The sequence below is a fragment of the Rattus norvegicus genome, chromosome 11 (assembly GCF_021556685.1).
Source record: "Rattus norvegicus strain SHRSP/BbbUtx chromosome 11, alternate assembly SHRSP_T2T, whole genome shotgun sequence".
Classification (NCBI taxonomy): Eukaryota; Metazoa; Chordata; class Mammalia; order Rodentia; family Muridae; genus Rattus; species Rattus norvegicus.
In genome coordinates this window covers 13764483-13784086 of record NC_141544.1, presented here as the reverse complement: position 1 = coordinate 13784086, position 19604 = coordinate 13764483, and the positions used below count along the sequence as shown (strand labels likewise).

At 37.2% G+C, this 19604-nt stretch overlaps 2 protein-coding genes across 4 annotated transcripts in view; one reads left to right on the top strand and one right to left on the bottom strand.

The window, feature by feature from the left end:
- LOC148002461 (uncharacterized) overlaps positions 1 to 19604 on the top strand; it is a 101626-nt gene that overhangs the window by 18264 nt on the left and 63758 nt on the right. The window lies entirely within an intron of this gene.
- Positions 1 to 19604, bottom strand: part of Stx19 (syntaxin 19) — a 130074-nt gene that overhangs the window by 59204 nt on the left and 51266 nt on the right. The gene's annotated exons all lie outside the window — the stretch shown is intronic.

The window sequence follows — 19604 nt, the reverse complement described above, 5'->3', positions numbered from 1 at the left end:
GCTTTTTTTTTTATTTATTAACTTGAGTATTTCTTATATACATTTCGAGTGTTATTCCCTTTCCCGGTTTCCAGGCAAACATCCCCATCCTCCCTCCCCTTCCTTATGGGTGTTCCCCTCCCCACCCTCCCCCCATTGCCGCCCTCCCCCCAACAGTCTAGTTCACTGGGGGTTCAGTCTCTTCCCCTTCCACTGGTGCTCTTACTAGGATATTCATTGCTACCTATGAGGTCAGAGTCCAGGGTCAGTCCATGTATAGTCTTTAGGTAATGGCTTAGTCCCTGGAAGCTCTGGTTGCTTGGCATTGTTGTACATATGGGGTCTCGAGCCCCTTCAAGCTCTTCCAGTTCTTTCTCCAGAGTGCTTTTATTTCATTTTGTTTGTTCACTTAAAAAGGTAGGCTGAGTCTTGTACATTGTAGAATAAGTTTAAAATTGATGGGATAAACTTGAGGCCTGTATTATTTTGCTTTTCTGTTGCTGTGATAAAACACTCTGAGCAAAAACAACATGGTGGAGGACAAGGTTTATGTTATATTTCCAGGTCACAATCCATCTTTGAGAAATTTTGGGAGGAAACCTGTAGTAGGGGAGGGGGCAACTGTGGAGGAATGCTGCTTACTGGGTCACTGTCTAGCTCGTGTTTAGTTGCCATTTTATTGTCTAGGCACACTTGCCTAGGGTTGGAGGCACCCACAGTGGGCTGGCTCTTCCCATCAATCTTCAATCAAGGCAGTCTTGTCAAGGCATTCCTTTGATTGAGATTTCCTCTTCCTAGGTAACTCTGACTTTATGTTAAGCTAATGAGAAAAACTTACCAGCATAAGTCTTTCACCAATATTTTTTTTTACTTTTTTTTCAGAAAACTTCCAAGGCTGAATTTATTGTATTGGGTTGTTTGTAAGGTACATGGTTCTAGTGACTAAATATTAGAGCTCATTTAGCAGATGACAGAACTCTTGTACTCTCCATGATATGAAAGATAGTTGAAGAATTGATTTTTCTAAAACATGCATACTTAAATTATGTGGATTCTGTGCTGTAGGCATAACATTGAGGTGCTCTCATTCCATTTACAAGGGCTAGTGTATGCTGATTTACTTCTGACTTGTTTTGGAGCACATAGAAAACATTGTATAGTGAACAATGATTCTGCACGCAGAGTTGTGGGCATCCTGAACATCTGAGGATCCAATAAGCATTAGCTATTGATACTGCTGCTTCCATCACAGTGAGTGGGAATGTCTGAGGGATGGAAGACCTCATTGTAGGCCCAACTCTGCAGCTCATTAGCCACATGCCCTTAAAAAAGCCAGATGGATTCTCAGGACCTCAGGTTTTTTTCTTCTGTAAAACTGGGGATTGAATTTATGTTCCCAGAATTCTTTTGGTTTCAAATTTTATGTTTAGTACCAAAATATTCAGAAAATTAATACTTAGTCGCTTTTTGTTTGTCTTTATTAACTTGAGCATTTCTTATTTACATTTCGATTGTTATTCCCATGCCCGGTTTCTGGGCCAACATCCCTCTCCCCTTCTATATTGGTGTTCCCCTCCCCATCCTCCCCCCATTACCACCCTCCCCCCAACAATCACATTCACTGGGTGTTCAGTCTTGACAGGACCAAGGGCTTCCCCTTCCACTGGTGCCCTTACTAGGCTATTCTTTGCTACCTATGAGGCTGGAGCCCAGGGTCAGCCTATGTATAGTCTTTGGGTATTTTCTTAGTCCCTGGAAGCTCTGTTTGATTGGCATTGTTGCTCATATGGGGTCTTGAGCCCCTTCAAGCTCTTCTAGTCCTTTCTCTGATTCCATCAACGGGTGTCCCGTTCTCAGTTCAGTGGTTTGCTGCTGGCATTTGCCTATGTATTTGCTGTATTCTGGCTGTGTCTCTCAGGAGAGATCTACATCCGGTTCCTGTTGGCCTGCACTTCTTTGCTTCATCCATTTTATCTAATTAGGTGGCTGTATAACTATGGGCCACATGTGGGGCAGGCTCTAAATGGGTGTTCGTTCTGCCTCTGTTTTAAACTTTGCCTCCCTATTCCCTACCAAGGGTATTCATATTCCCCTTTTGTAGGAGTGAAGCATTCGCATTTTGGTCATCCCTCTTGAGTTTCATGTGTTCTGTGCATCTAGGGCAATTCAAGCATTTGGGCTAATAGTCACTTATCGATGAGTGCATACTATGTGTGTTTTTCTGTGATTGGGTTAACTCACTCAGGATGATATTTTCCAGTTCCATCCATTTGCCTATGAATTTCATAAAGTCATTGTTTTTGATAGCTGAGTAGTATTCCATTGTGTAGATGTACCACATTTTCTGTATCCATTCCTCTGTTGAAAGGCATCTGGGTTCTTTCCAACTTCTAGCTAGTATAAATAAGGCTGCTATGAACATAGTGGAACATGTGTCTTTGTTATATGTTGGAGCATCTTTTGGGTATATGCCCAAGAGAGGTATAGCTGGGTCCTCAGGTAATTCAATGTCCAATTTTCTGAGGAAAACTGATTTCCAGAATGGTTTTACCAGTCTGCAATCTCACCAACAATGGAGGAGTGTTCCTCTTTCTCCACATCTTCACCAGCATTTGTTGTCACCTGAGTTTTTGATCTTAGCTATTCTGATTGGTGGAATCTCAGGGTTGTTCTGATTTGCATTTCCCTTATGACTAAAGATGTTGAACATTTCTTTAGGTGTTTCTTAGCCATTCGGCATTCCTCAGCTGTGAACTCTTTGTTTAGTTCTGAACCCCATTTTTTAATAGGGTTATTTGTCTCCCTATAGTCTAACTTCTTGAGTTCTTTGTATATTTTGGACATAAGCCCTCTATCAGTTGTAGGATTGGGAAAAGGTAAAGAACTTTTCCCAATCTGTTGATTGCCATTTTGTCCTAACCACAGTGTCCTTTGCCTTACAGAAGCTTTGCAGTTTTATGAGATCCCATTTGTCAATTCTTTTTTTTTTTTTTTCCTTTTCTTTTTTTTTTTTTTTTTTTTTTTCGGAGCTGGGGACCGAACCCAGGGCCTTGCGCTTGCTAGGCAAGCACTCTACCACTGAGCTAAATCCCCAACCCCCCATTTGTCAATTCTTGATCTTAGAGCAGAAGCCATTGGTGTTTTGTTCAGGAACTTTTCTCCAGTGCCCATGTGTTCAAGATTCTTTCCCACTTTTTCTTCTATTAGTTTGAGTGTATCTGGTTTGATGTGGAGGTCCTTGATCCACTTGGACTTAAGCTTTGTACAGGGTGATAAACATGGATCGATCTGCATTCTTCTACATGTTGACCTCCAGTTGAACCAGCACCATTTGCTGAAAATGCTATCTTTTTTCCATTGGACGGTTTTGGCTCCTTTGTCAAAAATCAAGTGCCCATAGGTGTGTGGGTTCATTTCTGGGTCTTCAGTTCTATTCCACTGGTCTATCTGTCTATCTCTGTACCAATACCATCCAACTTTTATCACTATTGCTCTGTAATACTACTTGAGTTCAGGGATAGTGATTCCCCCGGAAGTCCTTTTATTGTTGAGGATCGTTTTAGCTAAGTCTTAATGGTACTTTTTTTTATTCTTTAATCTTTTATTTTTACAGTCAGTCTACATCCTCTTCCCAGTCCACTCTCTAACTATTCTACTTCCCACACCTCCTCCCCCTCCCAAAGATTTACTTTTGTCCATGGTGGGGCTCATACCCATGACCCTGAGATTGAATCTCATGATCTACAGGCTGAGCTAGCTGTGCTATTACTAATACTTACTCCAACTTCTCACTTATCCTGGGATTTAAACCTGTAGGCAATCATAATTTGTTGCTTACTTTAAAATAATATGTATCTGTCTTGTCTCAAAATGATTCTAAGGCCAGAAGCTGCAGGCTTCTGCAAATTAACATCCTATTATAAAATAGCACAGATGATAAAGTAAAGAATTAGTTCTTAAGGTTCCATTTCTATTGCTTAGGAGTTTCATCTTTGACTGGACTGCTGACAGGGCATCTTAAAGAAGTTAAATTTTATTGAACTAGGAAAAGAGAGTCATGCTTATAGAATGAATCACTTTAAAACAAGCAATTATATATAGAGACAAACATATTGATTCATCCATATTCATGCACATTCATACATATTTGTGAGGTTGGGTCACTTACATTCTCTCTCCTACCCCGTGTGTGTGTGTATGTGTGTGTGTGTGTGTGTGTGTGTATGTGTATGTGTGTGTATGTGTGTGTGTGGTGTGTGTGTGTTTGTGTGGTGTGTGTGTGTGTGTGTGTTTGTGTGTGTGTGTATGTGTACATATATTTGTGCCATATATATATAATTTGTTGAATGGATGGAGCAAAAGCCTCCACAAGCAGATTTCATTGGCCAAGAGCTAGCACAGAATGAATTCATTCATTCTAGATGAAAAATCACCCTCAACCTTTATTTCATAGAGAAAAAAACAACAAACTACTACTTTTCTATTGCTATATGAATTAAACCCAAGTCAGTCTGTTTTAAAAAAAAAACAAAGGAAATAAACCAACAAATCAACAAACAAAAACCACAAACTTTGTCAGTAGGAAGAAGCCTCCCTTCTTTATGTTCTATCATATTCTTCTGTCTTTTCTGCTACTATTTTGCTTCTACTACACATCTCCTCTATTCTTGTACCTACATAATGTCATCATTCCTGGTTTTTGTATATTTATAAGAAAATAGAGATCCCATAAAATTTTTAGACTTTTTTCCTCAAAAGTTCACACAAAGTTCAAACAAATTCAAATTATAAATTGAATAAGGAGTTAATACACATGTTTATTTATGATTCTATTAAGACCAGTAATCTAACTAAACATTCATCATACTCCTCTCATTCTATAGGTTCACTGAACGTTTAAAAATATACTTCTAAGTTAGAAACCTGACAAGAGGAGTATTATTTGCTGAAAATCTTATTAGTGTAGAAGTTTTACATAGATAAAAACAATCAATATTTTATCCTTTGTTCTTTTTAAAAAAATCATTTCTTCCTTTATATAATCTTTATTTATCCAATAATGATTTTCAAAAAGTCCAGAATGGAATATAGAATTAATTGTAAATCCTGAACATACCTTTTTTCTATCTTAGGCAAATTAGCTCATCCCACATGAAAATTTGTTTGGTACAAATTGCAGCCCTTTCTGTAAAGGATTCCATACTTTCTAGTGTAAATTTAGGAATTTTTATAGAATCATAATTAGATATCAGTAAATAATTGACTTAGCTCCATAGCATTGGTCCAAAGGCTACATTTTCATTGATTTGAAGAAAATCTGTCAAATACTATGAGCTAATGACCACCATTCTTACTATTAATTTACTTAAAGCAGAAAACGTCTATCATTAGCAAGAATCAACCTTGAGATGAAGTCTCTCAGGACTTGACTCCAAAAGATAATCTACCAGAGATATGTAAAATGGTAGACCATCTCAGGAAAGTCATCTATTAGGCTTAGCCTCTCCTAGAGGGCATCTCACAGGCAATGCTAGAGATTGAAAACCTAGGAAAGAGAATAGGAATTACAGACTCAAGTAATACCAATAGAATACAAGAGATATGAGAAAATCTCAGGTGTAGATTTCACAGAACAAATTGATATCTCTGTCAAAGAAAATATCATATGTAAAACGTTTTTAACTTAAGACATCCAGGAAATGTTGATACTAGAAGAAGTCCAAACCAAAAAGAATAGAAATAGAAAAGGGTTATGAATCCCAATTCAAAGGGCCAGAAAACCTATATAAAATCAAAAACAAATAAACAAAACAACAACAACAAAAAACTTCACAAACCTAAAAACAGAGATGGCTACAAATGGACAAGATTACAGAAATCTGGAGTTTCTTCAGAAATTTAGAAATAGCTCTTCCTAGAGACCCAGCTGCACCACTCCTGAGCATGTACCAAAAGATATTTCACCATACAAGGACATATGTTCATAGCAGCCTAAGCATAGTAGCCTGAAAGTGAAAGCTACCCAGTTGTCTCACAACCAAAGAAAGGAAATGTGGGTCATTTACAAAATGATCACTGTTCTGCTATTATATATGAGAACATCAAGAAATTTGCAGGCAAATAGAAACTAGAAACTATAATCTTGAGTGAGGTAACCCACACCCAAAAATAAATGCAATGTATTCCTGAATAAGTGAATGCTAGCCAAAAGTATAGGATATACATGATACAACCCAGACACTGTATTAAATATAACAGGAAGGAAGGACCAATTCAAGATGCTTCAATTCCACTTAGAATGGAGAACAAAATAATCATGTAAGGCAGAGGGAGTGATGGACCTGGGTGCAATAGGGGAGGGGAAGGAAAAATGGGGGCAGGATCAGGTTTAGGGGAGACAGGAGAGAAGTACAGAGGGATAGAATAATGAATGGAAATATGCAGTTCTGGGTAGTGGGGGCAGAGGAAACCACTGGAAAGCCCCAGAGACCTGAGATGTGAGAAGTTCCCAGGACTCTGGTTATAACCTTAGGAGAAATGCTAAGTAGAGAGAAGGAACCTAAAGAGACCACTTCCAGTGAATAGACAGTGGGAAGGATGGAGTCACCAACATACCTTCAAAACTTTGATTCACGATTGCTCCTATTTAAGACAAATTCATGAGCAAATATAGAGCAGAAACTGAAGGAAAGACCATACATCCAGTGACTGGACAGACTTGTATCCATTCCATGGACAGGAATATTGACACTATTCCAGTTGCTATGGTTTGCTTGCAAACGTGACACAAGCATGGCTGCCCTGTGAGGAGCGTCTACCCACAGTTGACTGACACAAATGCAGATACTTAAAGCAAAGCAATGAAAATAATTTGGGGACACTTATGGAACAGTTAGAAGGATTGAAGGAGCTAAAGAAGATCACTATCCTATAGTAAGACCAACAGTTTCAACTAACCTGGAGGCCTAGTAATTAACAAAGACTAAACCACCAATCAAACAGCATATGTTGCTTTGTCCAAGGACACATATGTAGTAGAGTACTGCCTTTTCTGCTCTCACTAGGAGAGATTTTGCCTAATGCTATAGAGACATGATATAGGGAGGGGTTAGCAGCCTCTCAGAGGTGATGACAAAAGAGGATGGATTGAAGAACTCTGGCAGAGGACCCTGTGAAGGGTCAACATTTGGGATGTAAATAAATAAGATATCTAATTAAAAAATAAAAAAAAAGACACAGGAACCTAGGAGCAGCCTGGGCAGGACACTTCTGGTTTCTGCCTGTACCTTGAGATGACCCCATCCCACAGCTCTCTATACTGAGAACCCACTGGGAAAAAGGCACTCACCAGGAGTGCTGACACACAGGCTTCCAGGAGGGTCAAGCTCCTGTCTGAGACAGCAAGACCAGCTAACACCAGAGATAATAAGATGGCAAGAGGCAAGCACAGAAACATGAGTAACAGAAACCAAAACTACTTGTCATCAATAGAGGCCAGATGTCCCACCAAAGAAAATACGGGATAACCGAACATGCCAGAAAAGCAAGATTTGGATTTAAAAGCATATTTCATGATAATGATAGAGGATTTTTTTTCTTTCTTTCTTTTTTTTATTAACTTGAGTATTTCTTATTTACATTTCGAATGTTATTCCCTTTCCCGGTTTCCAGGCAAACATCCCCCTAAACCCCCCCTTCCCTTCTTTATGGGTGTTCCCCTTCCCACCCTCCCCCCATTGCCGCCTTCCTCCCAACAATCATGTTCACTGGGGGTTCAGTCTTAGCAGGACCCAGGGCTTCCCCTTCCACTGGTGCTCTTACTAGGATATTCATTGCTACCTATGAGGTCAGAGTCCAGGGTCAGTCCATGTATAGTCTTTAGGTAGTGGATTACTCCCTGGAAACTCTAGTTGCTTGGCATTGTTGTTCATAAGGGGTCACGAGCCCCTTCAAGCTCTTCCAGTTCTTTCTCTGATTCCTTCAACGGGGGTCCTGTTCTCAGTTCAGTGTTTTCCTGTTGGCATTCGCCTCTGTATTTGCTGTATTCTGGCTGTGTCTCTCAGGAGCGATCTACATCAGGCTCCTGTCGGCCTGCACTTCTTTGCTTCATCAATCTTGTCTAATTGGGTGGCTGTATATGTATGGGCCACATGTGGGGCAGGCTCTGAATGGGTGTTCCTTCTGTGTCTGTTTTAATCTTTGCCTCTCTATTCCCTGCCAAGGGTATTCTTGTTCCCCCTTTTAAAGAAGGAGTGAAGCATTCACATTTTGATCATCCATCTTGAGTGTCATGTGTTCTAGGCATCTAGGGTAATTCAAGCATTTGGGCCAATAGCCACTTATCAATGAGTGCGTACCATGTGTGTTTTTCTGTGATTGGGTTACCTCTCTCGGGATGATAGTTTCCAGTCCCAACCATTTGTCTATGAATTTCATAAAGTCATTGTTTTTGATAGCTGAGTAATATTCCATTGTGTAGATGTACCACATTTTCTGTATCCATTCCTCTGTTGAAGGGCATCTGGGTTCTTTCCAGCTTCTGGCTATTATAAATAAGGCTGCTATGAACATAGTGGAGCATGTGTCTTTTTTATATGTTGGGGCATCTTTTGGGTATATGCCCAAGAGAGGTATAACTGGATCCTCAGGTACTTGAATATCCAAGTTTCTGAGGAACCTCCAGATTGATTTCCAGAATGGTTTTACCAGTATGCAATCCCACCAACAATGGAGGAGTGTTCCTCTTTCTCCATATCCTCGCCAGCATTTGTTGTCACCTGAGTTTTTGATCTTAGCCATTCTCACTGGTGTGAGGGTGAAATCTCAGGGTTGTTCTGATGTGCATTTCCCTTATGACTAAAGATGTTGAACATTTCTTTAGGTGTTTCTTAGCCATTCGGCATTCCTCAGCTGTGAATTCTTTCTTTAGTTCTAAACCCCATTTTTTTTTAAATTTAGAGAATACTTTATTAGTTTTTGTAATCAAACCCACGTAGATAAGACCTTACATATTTAAAACAGTGTGTTACCCCTGCACAAATGGAAAAAACTTAAGTTCAACATTTCTAGACCAATATGGCTGTTAATTTCTGTACAGTGCCAACTCAACACAGTAAACGGGGATACTTTTTTCCAAAGTTGACAGCACAGCTAAAGTTTCAAAAAATTCAAATTATATATCTGTATATATATATATATTTATATTTATATAATAAGACCAATAATAGCAGTGTGTTATGCATCAACAAGCAACAGCTTTTCCAGGTTCTGCAGTCATCTGAACAAAACTGTAGAGACATCCAGCACACTCCATTAAAAAAAAAAGTAAAAAAACAAAACCTGAGAAAACAGCACAGTTCTGTTACTCTTGTGGTACCTGGCACCATTTTTTTTAAATTAGCTTCTCAATCATCATCTGGAAAGAAAACATTCTGAGCAACATCATTAAAAACAGCTCTGATAAAGCACGGTCACTACTACGTATCATAAAGCAGGTACAAGCTATTTTACATCCACAGAGGTATGATACAGTACTGTCCTACATGTATAATACTAGAGGATACAATTTAAAAGGCATTATTTGAGACTTGATTCTACTTTTCCAGCAGAGGGCCCAAAGGATGGTGTGACACAGCTTTGTAAAGAAACATACTCTAGACAGGATTTCCTTTCACTAGTGGCACAGTTCTAAGGATTCATTCTCTCCATGAATGTCAGCTAAAACCGTTATTAAAAAAATGAAATATCCCTAAAACAAAACCGTATAACCACCGGATTCACATGAAGATGACCTAGTGGAGACAAGCTGGACCTCACCTTACCAACAAGCTATCAAATCTCTTATGTTTAAACAGTGAGACCTCCAAGGAAGGAGATGCCAAGTAGTGCTTCAAAGCTTCGGACCACAATCAAACACAGCATCCTTTTCAACAGAAGCAGAAGCTCATCTGAATATGCTCAAGGATGCTGACATCAACATTTAATCATCTCCTCACTCATCCAGGAAGAAGGGGAGATCAGTTACTACTGTACTTTATTGTGTTCAACCAAATCACCATGTTACAAAAATAGCAAGCTGCCATAATAAAAAATAAGGCTCCTCTATCCAGTACCAGATAGCATCATTTTACTTTCAAGCCTAGAAATTGCACACTTGTATATAAACCAACCGAAGATGAGGATTGAGAGTTCATCTTGGTGGATTTTTCCTTTGATGAATATGAAGTGTCCTTCCTTCTCTTTTTTTGATGACTTTTAATTGAAAATTGATTTTATTTGATATTAGAATGGCTACTCCAGCTTGCTTCTTCTGACCATTTGCTTGGAAAGTTTAAACCCCATTTTTGAATAGGGTTATTTGTCTCCCTGCGGTCTAAATTCTTGAGTTCTTTGTATATTTTGGACATAAGCCCTCTATCTGTTGTAGGATTGGTAAAGATCTTTTCCCAATCTGTTGGTTGCCATTTTGTCCTAACCACAGTGTCCTTTGCCTTGCAGAAGCTTTGCAGTTTTATGAGATCACATTTGTCGATTCTTGATCTGAGAGCATAAGCCATTGGTGTTTTGTTCAGGAAATTTTTTCTAGTGCCCATGTGTTCGAGATGCTGCCCTAGTTTTTCTTCTATTAGTTTGAATGTGTCTGGTTTGATGTGGAGGTCCTTGATCCACTTGGACTTAAGCTTTGTACACAGTGATAAGCATTAATCGATCTGCATTCTTCTACATGTTGACCTCCAGTTGAACCAGCACCACTTGCTGAAAATGCTATCTTTTTTCCATTGAATGATTTTGGCTCCTTTGTCAAAAATCAAGTGCCCATAGGTGTGTGGGTTCTTACTGGGTCTTCAATTCTGTTCCATTGGTCTATCTGTCTATCTCTGTACCAATACCATGCAGTTTTCATCACTATTGCTCTGTAATATTGCTTGAGTTCAGGGATAGTGATTCCCCGTGAAGTCCTTTTATTGTTGAGAATAGTTTTAGCTATCCTGGGTTTTTTGATATTCCAGATGAATTTGCAAATTGTTCTGTCTAACTCTTTGAAGAATTGGATTGGTATTTTGATGGGGATTGCATTGAATCTGTAGATCGCTTTTGGTAAAATGGCCATTTTTACTATATTGATCCTGCCAATCCATGAGCATGGGAGATCTTTCCATCTTCTGAGGTCTTCTTCAATTTCTTTCTTCAGAGTCTTGAAGTTCTTATTGTACAAATCTTTTACTTGCTTGGTTAAAGTCACACCGAGTTGCTTTATATTATTTGGGTCTATTATGAAGGGTGTCGTTTCCCTAATTTCTTTCTCGGCTTGTTTCTCTTTTGTGTAGAGGAAGGCTACTGATTTATTTGAGTTAATTTTATACCCAGCCACTTTGCTGAAGTTGTTTATCACTTTAGTAGTTCTCTGGTGGAACTTTTGGGATCACTTAAATATACCATCATATCATCTGCAAATAGTGGTATTTTGACTTCTTCTTTTCCGATCTGTATCCCCTTGACCTCCTTTTGTTGTCTGATTGCTCTAGCTAGAACTTCAAGAACTGAATAGGGAGAGAGTAGGGAGAGAGTGGGCAGCCTTGTCTAGTCCCTGATTTTAGTGGGATTGCTTCAAGTTTCTCTCCATTTACTTTAATGTTAGCAACTGGTTTGCTGTATATGGCTTTTACTATGTTTAGGTATGGGCCTTGAATTCCTATTCTTTCCAGGACTTTTATCATGAAGGGGTGTTGAATTTTGTCAAATGCTTTCTCAGCATCTAATGGAATGATCATGTGGTTTTGTTCTTTCAGTTTGTTTATATAATGGATCATGTTGATGGTCTTCCGTATATTATGCAATCACTGCATGCCTAGAATGAAGCCTACTTGATCATGGTGGATGATTGTTTTGATGTGCTCTTGGATTCGGTTTGCAAGAATTTTATCAAGTATTTTTGCGTCGATATTCATAAGGGAAATTGGTCTGAAGTTCTTTCTTTGTTGGGTCTTTGTGTGGTTTAGGTATAAGAGTAATTGTGGCTTCATAGAAGGAATTCGGTAGTGCTCCATCTGTTTCAATTTTGTGGAATAGTTTGGATAGTATTCGTATGAGGTCTTCTGTGAAGGTCTGATAGAATTCTGCACTAAACCCGTCTGGACCTGGGCTCTTTTTGGTTGGGAGACCTTTAATGACTGCTTCTATTTCCTTAGGAGTTATGCGGTTGTTTAACTGGTTTATCTGTTCCTGATTTAACTTCGGTACCTGGTATCTGTCTAGGAAATTGTCCATTTCCTGCAGATTTTCAAGTTTTGTTGAATATAGGCTTTTATAGTAAGATCTGATGATTTTTTGAATTTCCTCTGTTTCTGTAGTTATGTCTCCCTTTTCATTTCTGATTTTGTTAATTTGGACACACTCTCTGTGTCCTCTCTTCAGTCTGGCTAAGGGTTTATCTATCTTGTTGATTTTCTCAAAGAACCAACTTTTGGTTCTGTTGATTCTTTCTATGGTCCTTTTTGTTTCTACTTGGCTGATTTCAGCTCTGAGTTTGATTATTTCCTGTCTTCTACTCCTCCTGGGTGTATTTGCTTCTTTTTGTTCTAGAGATTTTAGGTGTGCTATCAAGCTGGTGATATATGCTCTTTCCTGTTTCTTTCTGCAGGCACTCAGAGCCATGAATTTTCCTCTTAGCACAGCTTTCATTGTGTCCCATAAGTTTGGGTATGTTGTACCTTCATTTTCATTAAAATTCTAAGATGTCTTTAATTTCTTTCTTTATTTCTTCCTTGACCAGGTCATTGTTAAGTGTTCAACTTCCACATATATGTGGGCGTTCTTCCCTTATTATTATTGAAGACCAGCTTTAGGCCGTGGTGGTCTGATAGCACGCATGGGATTATTTCTATCTTTCTGTACCTGTTGATGCCCGTTTTTTGACCAATTATATGGTCAATTTTGGAGAAAGTACCATCAGGAGCTGAGAAGAAGGTATATCCTTTTGCTTTAGGATAGAATGTTCTATAAATATCTGTTAAGTCCATTTGGTTCATGACTTCTCTTAGTCTGTCTACGTCTCTGTTTAATTTCTGTTTCCATGATCTGTCCATTGATGAGAGTGGGATGTTGAAATCTCCTACTATTATTGTGTGAGGTGCAATGTGTGTTTTGAGCTTTAGTAAGGTTTCTTTTACGTATGTAGGTGCCTTTGTATTTGGGGCATAGATATTTAGGATTGAGAGTTCATCTTGGTGGATTTTTCCTTTGATGAAAATGAAGTGTCCTTCCTTTTCTTTTTTGATGACTTTTAGTTGAAAATTGATTTTATTTGATATTAGAATGACTACTCCTGCTTGCTTCTTCTGACCATTTGCTTGGAAAGTTGTTTTCCAGCTTTTCACTCTGAGGTAGTGTCTGTCTTTGTCTCTGAGGTGTGTTTCCTGTAGGCAGCAGAATGCAGGGTCCTCATTGCGTATCCAGTTTGTTAATCTATGCCTTTTTATTGGGGAGTTGAGACCATTGATGTTGAGAGATTTAAGGAATAGTGATTATTGCTTCTTGTTATATTCATATTTGGATGTGAGGTTATGTTTGTGTGCTTTTCTTCTCTTTGTTTTGTTGTCAAGATGATTAGTTTCTTGCTTTTTCTAGGGTGTAGCTTGTCTCCTTATGTTGGGCTTTACCATTTATTATCCTTTGTAGTGCTGGATTTGTAGAACGATATTGTGTAAATTTGGTTTTGTCATGGAATATCTTGGTTTCTCCATCTATGTTAATTCAGAGTTTTGCAGGATACAGTAACCTGGGCTGGCATTTGTGTTCTCTTAGGGTCTGTATGACATCTGTCCAGGATCTTCTGGCTTTCATAGTTTCTGGCGAAAAGTCTGGTGTGATTCTGATAGGTCTGCCTTTATATGTTACTTGACCTTTTTCCCTTACTGCTTTTAATATTCTTTCTTTACTTTGTGTGTTTGGTGTTTTGACTATTATGTGTCAGGAGGTGTTTCTTTTTTGGTCCAATCTATTTGAAGTTCTGTAGGCTTCTTGTATGCCATGATAGAGGATTTTAAGAAGGACATAACTCCCTTAAAGAAATACAGAACAATACAAGTAAACAAGTAGAAGCCCTTAAAGAAGAAACACAAAAATCCCTTAAGGAATTGCAGGAAAACACAAGCAAACAGGGGAAGGAATTGAACTAAATCATCCAGGATCTAAAAATGGAAATAGGAGCAATTACGAAATCACAAAGAGAGACAAAACTGGAGATAGAAAACATAGGAAAGACATTGGGCATCATAAAGCAAGCAACACCAACAGAATACAAGAAACAGAAGAGAGAATTTCAGGGTCAGAAGGTACCATAAAAATCATTGACACAACTATCAAAGAAAATGTAAAACGTCAAAAGCTAACACAAAACATCCAGGAAATCCAGGATACTATGAGAATATCAAGATAATAGGTATAGAAGAAAGCGAAAATTCCCAATTTAAATGGCCAGTAAATAACTTCAACAAAATTATAGAAGAGAACTCTCCTAAAGAGAGAGATAACCACAAACATAAAAGAAGCCTACGGAACTCCAAACAGATTGGACCAAAAAAGAAATTCCTCTTCTCACATAAGAGTCAAAACATCAAATGCACAAAACAAAGAATTTTAAAAGTGGAAAGGGAAATAGGTCAAGTAACACATCAAGACAGACCTATCAGAATTACACCGGACTTCTCACCAGAAAGTATGAAAGCCAGAAGATTCTGGGAAGATATAATACAGACAATAGAGAACACAAATGTCAACCCACGTTACTATATCCACCAAAACTCTCAATTAACATAGATGGGTAAATTTCCACAAATTCAACTGTACAAAAAATAATAGATGGAAAACCCCAACACAAGGAGAGAAATTACACCGTAGAAAAAGCAAGAAAGCAATCTTGCAACAAAACCAAAAGAAGAGAGCCACACAAACATAATTCCAGCTCTAACAACAACAACAACAACAAAAACCTGGAAAGAACAATCACTATTCCTTAATATCTCTTAATATCAATTGATTCAATTCCCCAATAAACAGACATAGACTAATAGACTGGATATGTAAAGAGGACCCATTTTGCTGCATACTGGAAACACACCTTAGTGACAAAAACAGACACTCCCTCAGAATAAATTACCGGAAAACAATTTACTAAGTAAATGGTCCCATGAAGCAATCTGAAGTAGCCATTCTGATATTGAATAAAATTAACATTGAGCTGAAAGTTATCAAAAAAGTAAGGAAGGACATTTCATATTCATCAAAGCAAAAAAATCCACCCATATGAATCCTCAATCCTTGATATCTATGTTCCAATGCATGGCACCTACATTCATAAAAGCAATCTCACTAAAGCTCAATGCACACATTGCACCTCACACAAAAGTAGCAGAAGATTTGAACACCCCACTCTCATCAATGAACAGATAATGGAAACAGAAACTGAACAGGGACATAGAGAAACTAACAAAAGTTTTGAACCAAATGGATTTAACAGATAATTATAGAAGATTTCATCCTAAAATAAAAGTATCTCTTTTTCTCAGCACCTTATGGTACCTTCTCCAAAACTGGCCATATAATCAGTCACAAAACAGGCCTTAACAAATACAAGAAGATTGAAATAATCCCATCCCTCCCATCAGTTCACCACAGACTAAGGCTGGTCTTCAATAATGACAAAAATGACAGAAAGCCCACAAGCATATTGAAAGGGAACAACACTCTACTCAATGATAATTTAGTCAAGACAGAAATAAAAGAATTAAAGACTGTTTAGAATTTATTGAAAATGAAGGCACAGCATACCCAAATTTATGAGGCATAATTAAAGCAGTGCTAAAAGCAAAACTCATAGCTCTGAGTGTCTCCAAAAAGAAATAGTAGAGAGCATACATTAGCAGTTTGACAGCAGATCTAACAGCTCTAGAACAAAAAGGAAGCAAATACATTCAAGAGGAGTAGAAGGAAGCAAATAATCAAATTCATGACTACATGGATCAAATAGAAACAAAACGAACTATACAAAGAATCAACAAAACCAGAAGCTGGTACTTTGAGAAAAATCAACAAAATAGATCAGCCCTTAGCCAAACAAACAAGAGACAGAGACAGGATCCAAAGTAACAAAATCAAAAATAAAAAGGGAAACATAACAAGAGAATCTGAGGAAATTAAAAAAAGAAGAATCATCAGATCCTACTACAAAAGCCTATATTCAACAAAATTGGAAAATCTGGAGGAAATGAACAATTTTTTAGACAGAAACAAGGTACCAAAGTTAAATCAGGATCTTATAAACCATTGAAACTGTCCCTTAAGTTCTAAAGAAATAGGTGCAGTTACTGAAAGTCTCCCCGCCCCCCAAAAAAGTCCAAGACCAGATAGTTTTAGTGCAGAGTCTGTCAGATCTTCATTGAAGACCTAATACAAATACTGTCCAAACTGTTCCACAAAATAGAAACAGGAGGAACTCTACCCAATTCCTTCTATGAAGCCACAATTACACTTATATCTAAACCACACAAAGACCCAACAAAGAAAGAGTACTTCAGACCAATTTCCCTTATTAATATCAATTTTAAAATACTCAAAATTCTCAAAAACAGAATCCAAAAGCAATTGAAAGTGATCATCCATCATAATCAAGTAGGGTTCATCTCAGGGATGCAGGGATTTTTCAATACATGGAAATCCATCAACATAATTCACTATGTAAATAACCTCAAAAGGAAAAAAACCCACATGATTATCTCATTAGATGCTGAGAAAGAATTTGACAAAATTCAATACCCTTTCATGTTAAAAGTCTAGAAAAGATCAGTAATGCAAGGCCCATACCTAAACATACTAAAAGCAATATAGGGCAAACCAGTAGCCAACATCATACTAAACCGAGAGAAACTTGAAGCAATCTCACTAAAATTAGGAACTAAAGAAGGCTGCCCACTCTCTCCCTATTTATTTAATATAGTAATTGAAGTCCTAGCCAAAGCATTCAGACAACAAAAGAAGTTCAAAAGGATACAAATTGGAAAGGAAGAAGTCAAAATATCACTATTTGCAGATGATATGGTAGTATATTAAGTGACCTCAAAAGTTCCACCAGACAACTACTAAGCCTGATAAACAGCTTCAGCAAAGTGGCTGGATATTAAATTAACTTAAAGAAATCAGCAGCCTTCCTCTACTCAAAGGATAAACAGGCTGAGAAAGAAATTAGGGAAATGACACCATTCACAATAGTCACAAATAACATAAAATTCCTCGGTGTGATTTTTACCAAGTAACTGACAGATATGTATGACAAGAACTTAAAGTCTCTGAAGAAAGAAATTGAAGAAGATCTCATAAGATGGAAAGATTTCACATGTTCATGGATTGGCAGGATTAATATAATAAAAAAAATGCCTATCTTCCCGAAAGCAATCTACAGATTCAGTGCAATCCCCATAAAAATTTCAATTTAATTCTTCAAAGAGTTAGAAAAGGGCAATTTGCAAATTCATTTGGAATAACAAAAAACCCAGGATATCAAAAACTATCTACTACACTTTCAAAGAAGAAGTAAAACCAATACACTTCAAATTATTCTACAAAATAAAAACAGAAGGAACACTACCTAATTCTTTCTATAAGGAGACAGTTTCCCTGATACAAAAATCAGAACATTTCTCAACAAAGAAAGAATATTTCAGAACGGTTCCTCTTATGGACACTGATACAAAAATATTCAATAAAATTCTCAGAAACTGCATCCAAGAACAAATCTAAGACATTATTCACACGATCAAGTAGGTTTCCTCCCATGGAAGCATGGGTGGTTTAATATATTCAAATCTACCAAATAATCTACTGTATAAACAAATTGAAAGAAATTTTACATGATCATCTCATTAGGTGGTCAAAAATCCTTCAAAGAAATCCAGCACCCCTCCATGTTAAAAGTTCTGGAGAGATCAGTGATTTAATATAAATAACTTAACATGATAAAAGCAATAGACAGCAAGCCAATATCCAATATCAGATTAAATGAAGAGAAAATTAACAGCATTTTCATGAAAATAAGGAACAAGGTAAGGCAGTCCATTCTCTCCTCATGTATTCAATACAGTACTTGACTTCTAACTAAAACAATAAGAAAACTAAAGGAGATCAAGGGCATAAAAATTGGAAAGAAAGAAGTCAAGTTTTCATTTTTTGTAGATGTTGTGATAGTATACAAAAGCTACCTCCAAAATTCTACTAGAGGACTCCTTCAGCTGACAAACCACTTTACCATTGTGGCTGTATATAAATTTATTTCAAAGAAATCAGTAGTTCTCCTTTATTCAAATGATAATCATGTTGAGAAGGAAATTAGGGAACAAAGAGTAGTCAGAAATAATAAAAGATCTTGATGTAACTCTAATCAACTACATTAAAGATTGTTTTGACCAGAAATAAAAGTACATCAAGAAGAAAATTTAAAAAGATGTCATAAGATGGAAAGATCCCCCATCTTCATATATCAGTAAAAATTAAATTAAAATGGCCATCTTATCAAAAACAAACTACCAATTCAACGAAATTTCCTTCAAAATCCCAACAAAATCTTTGCAGACCTTAAAAGAACAAGTCTGAACTTCATACAGAAAAACCAGCTCAGCTAAAACAGTCCAAAATCATTAAGAACTTCTGATGAAATCACTAGCTCTGACCTCAAGCTGTACTACAGAACAATAATGATAAAACTGGATAGTATTGGTACAGAAATATGTATTATGATTAATGAAATAGAATTGAAGACACATTGTGGATCATTCCACTCAAATTTACCTAATCTAGAAACTTCTCCAAAGACAAGTCCAGAGATCTGCCTTCTTGATGATTCTCAGTCCTAATGAGTTAAAAATAAATATTAACCTTCACAGTATAAGTGGACCAAATGTTCTGGGTATTGACAACAAAGATAGGTAACCTTGCTTTTAAGTGTTTGTCATGTCTTAAATGTTTAATTTTAATTAAAAGAAAGAAATAAAATTTCAAAATAACAATTTAACTTTAAATAACAAAATAATTACCAAAGCCCAATAAATATTTTATAGTATCATTAATAATTTATTTTGTATTATTAATGAAGTTTTTAAAATTAGAGAAACATAAACCTTCCAACAAAAATAAGAACAAAAAATTCTAAAAGGCAGGATCATAGAAATTGTAAGGAGAAGATAAATAAATAACAAGAAATCAGGAAGCATAGGAAGGGAGTGAAGGTGGTTGTGGGAGGGAGAAAAGAAAATAGAAAGGAAGAAGGAAGGAAGAAAAGGATGAGGGTGTGAGGAAGGAAGGAAGGAAGGAATGATCAGAAAGAGGGTGATGAGGGAAGAGCATATAGGCAAGAAGGCATTAAGAATAGCAAAACAATATAGGATAAAATATTCAAAGACAGGAAGGGAATGTCTTCAAGGCTTATCATTCTAGGGAGCTCTAAAAACATTTAAAAACGATTGTACAGTGAGTAGAATTTAAAAGAAAATCTTGGCTACCAAGGCTAGTTATTTGGGGGCTCCTTGTTTTACTCAGAACAAAAGGAAAAGTGTACAGTTGCTGGCTGCCATTCTATT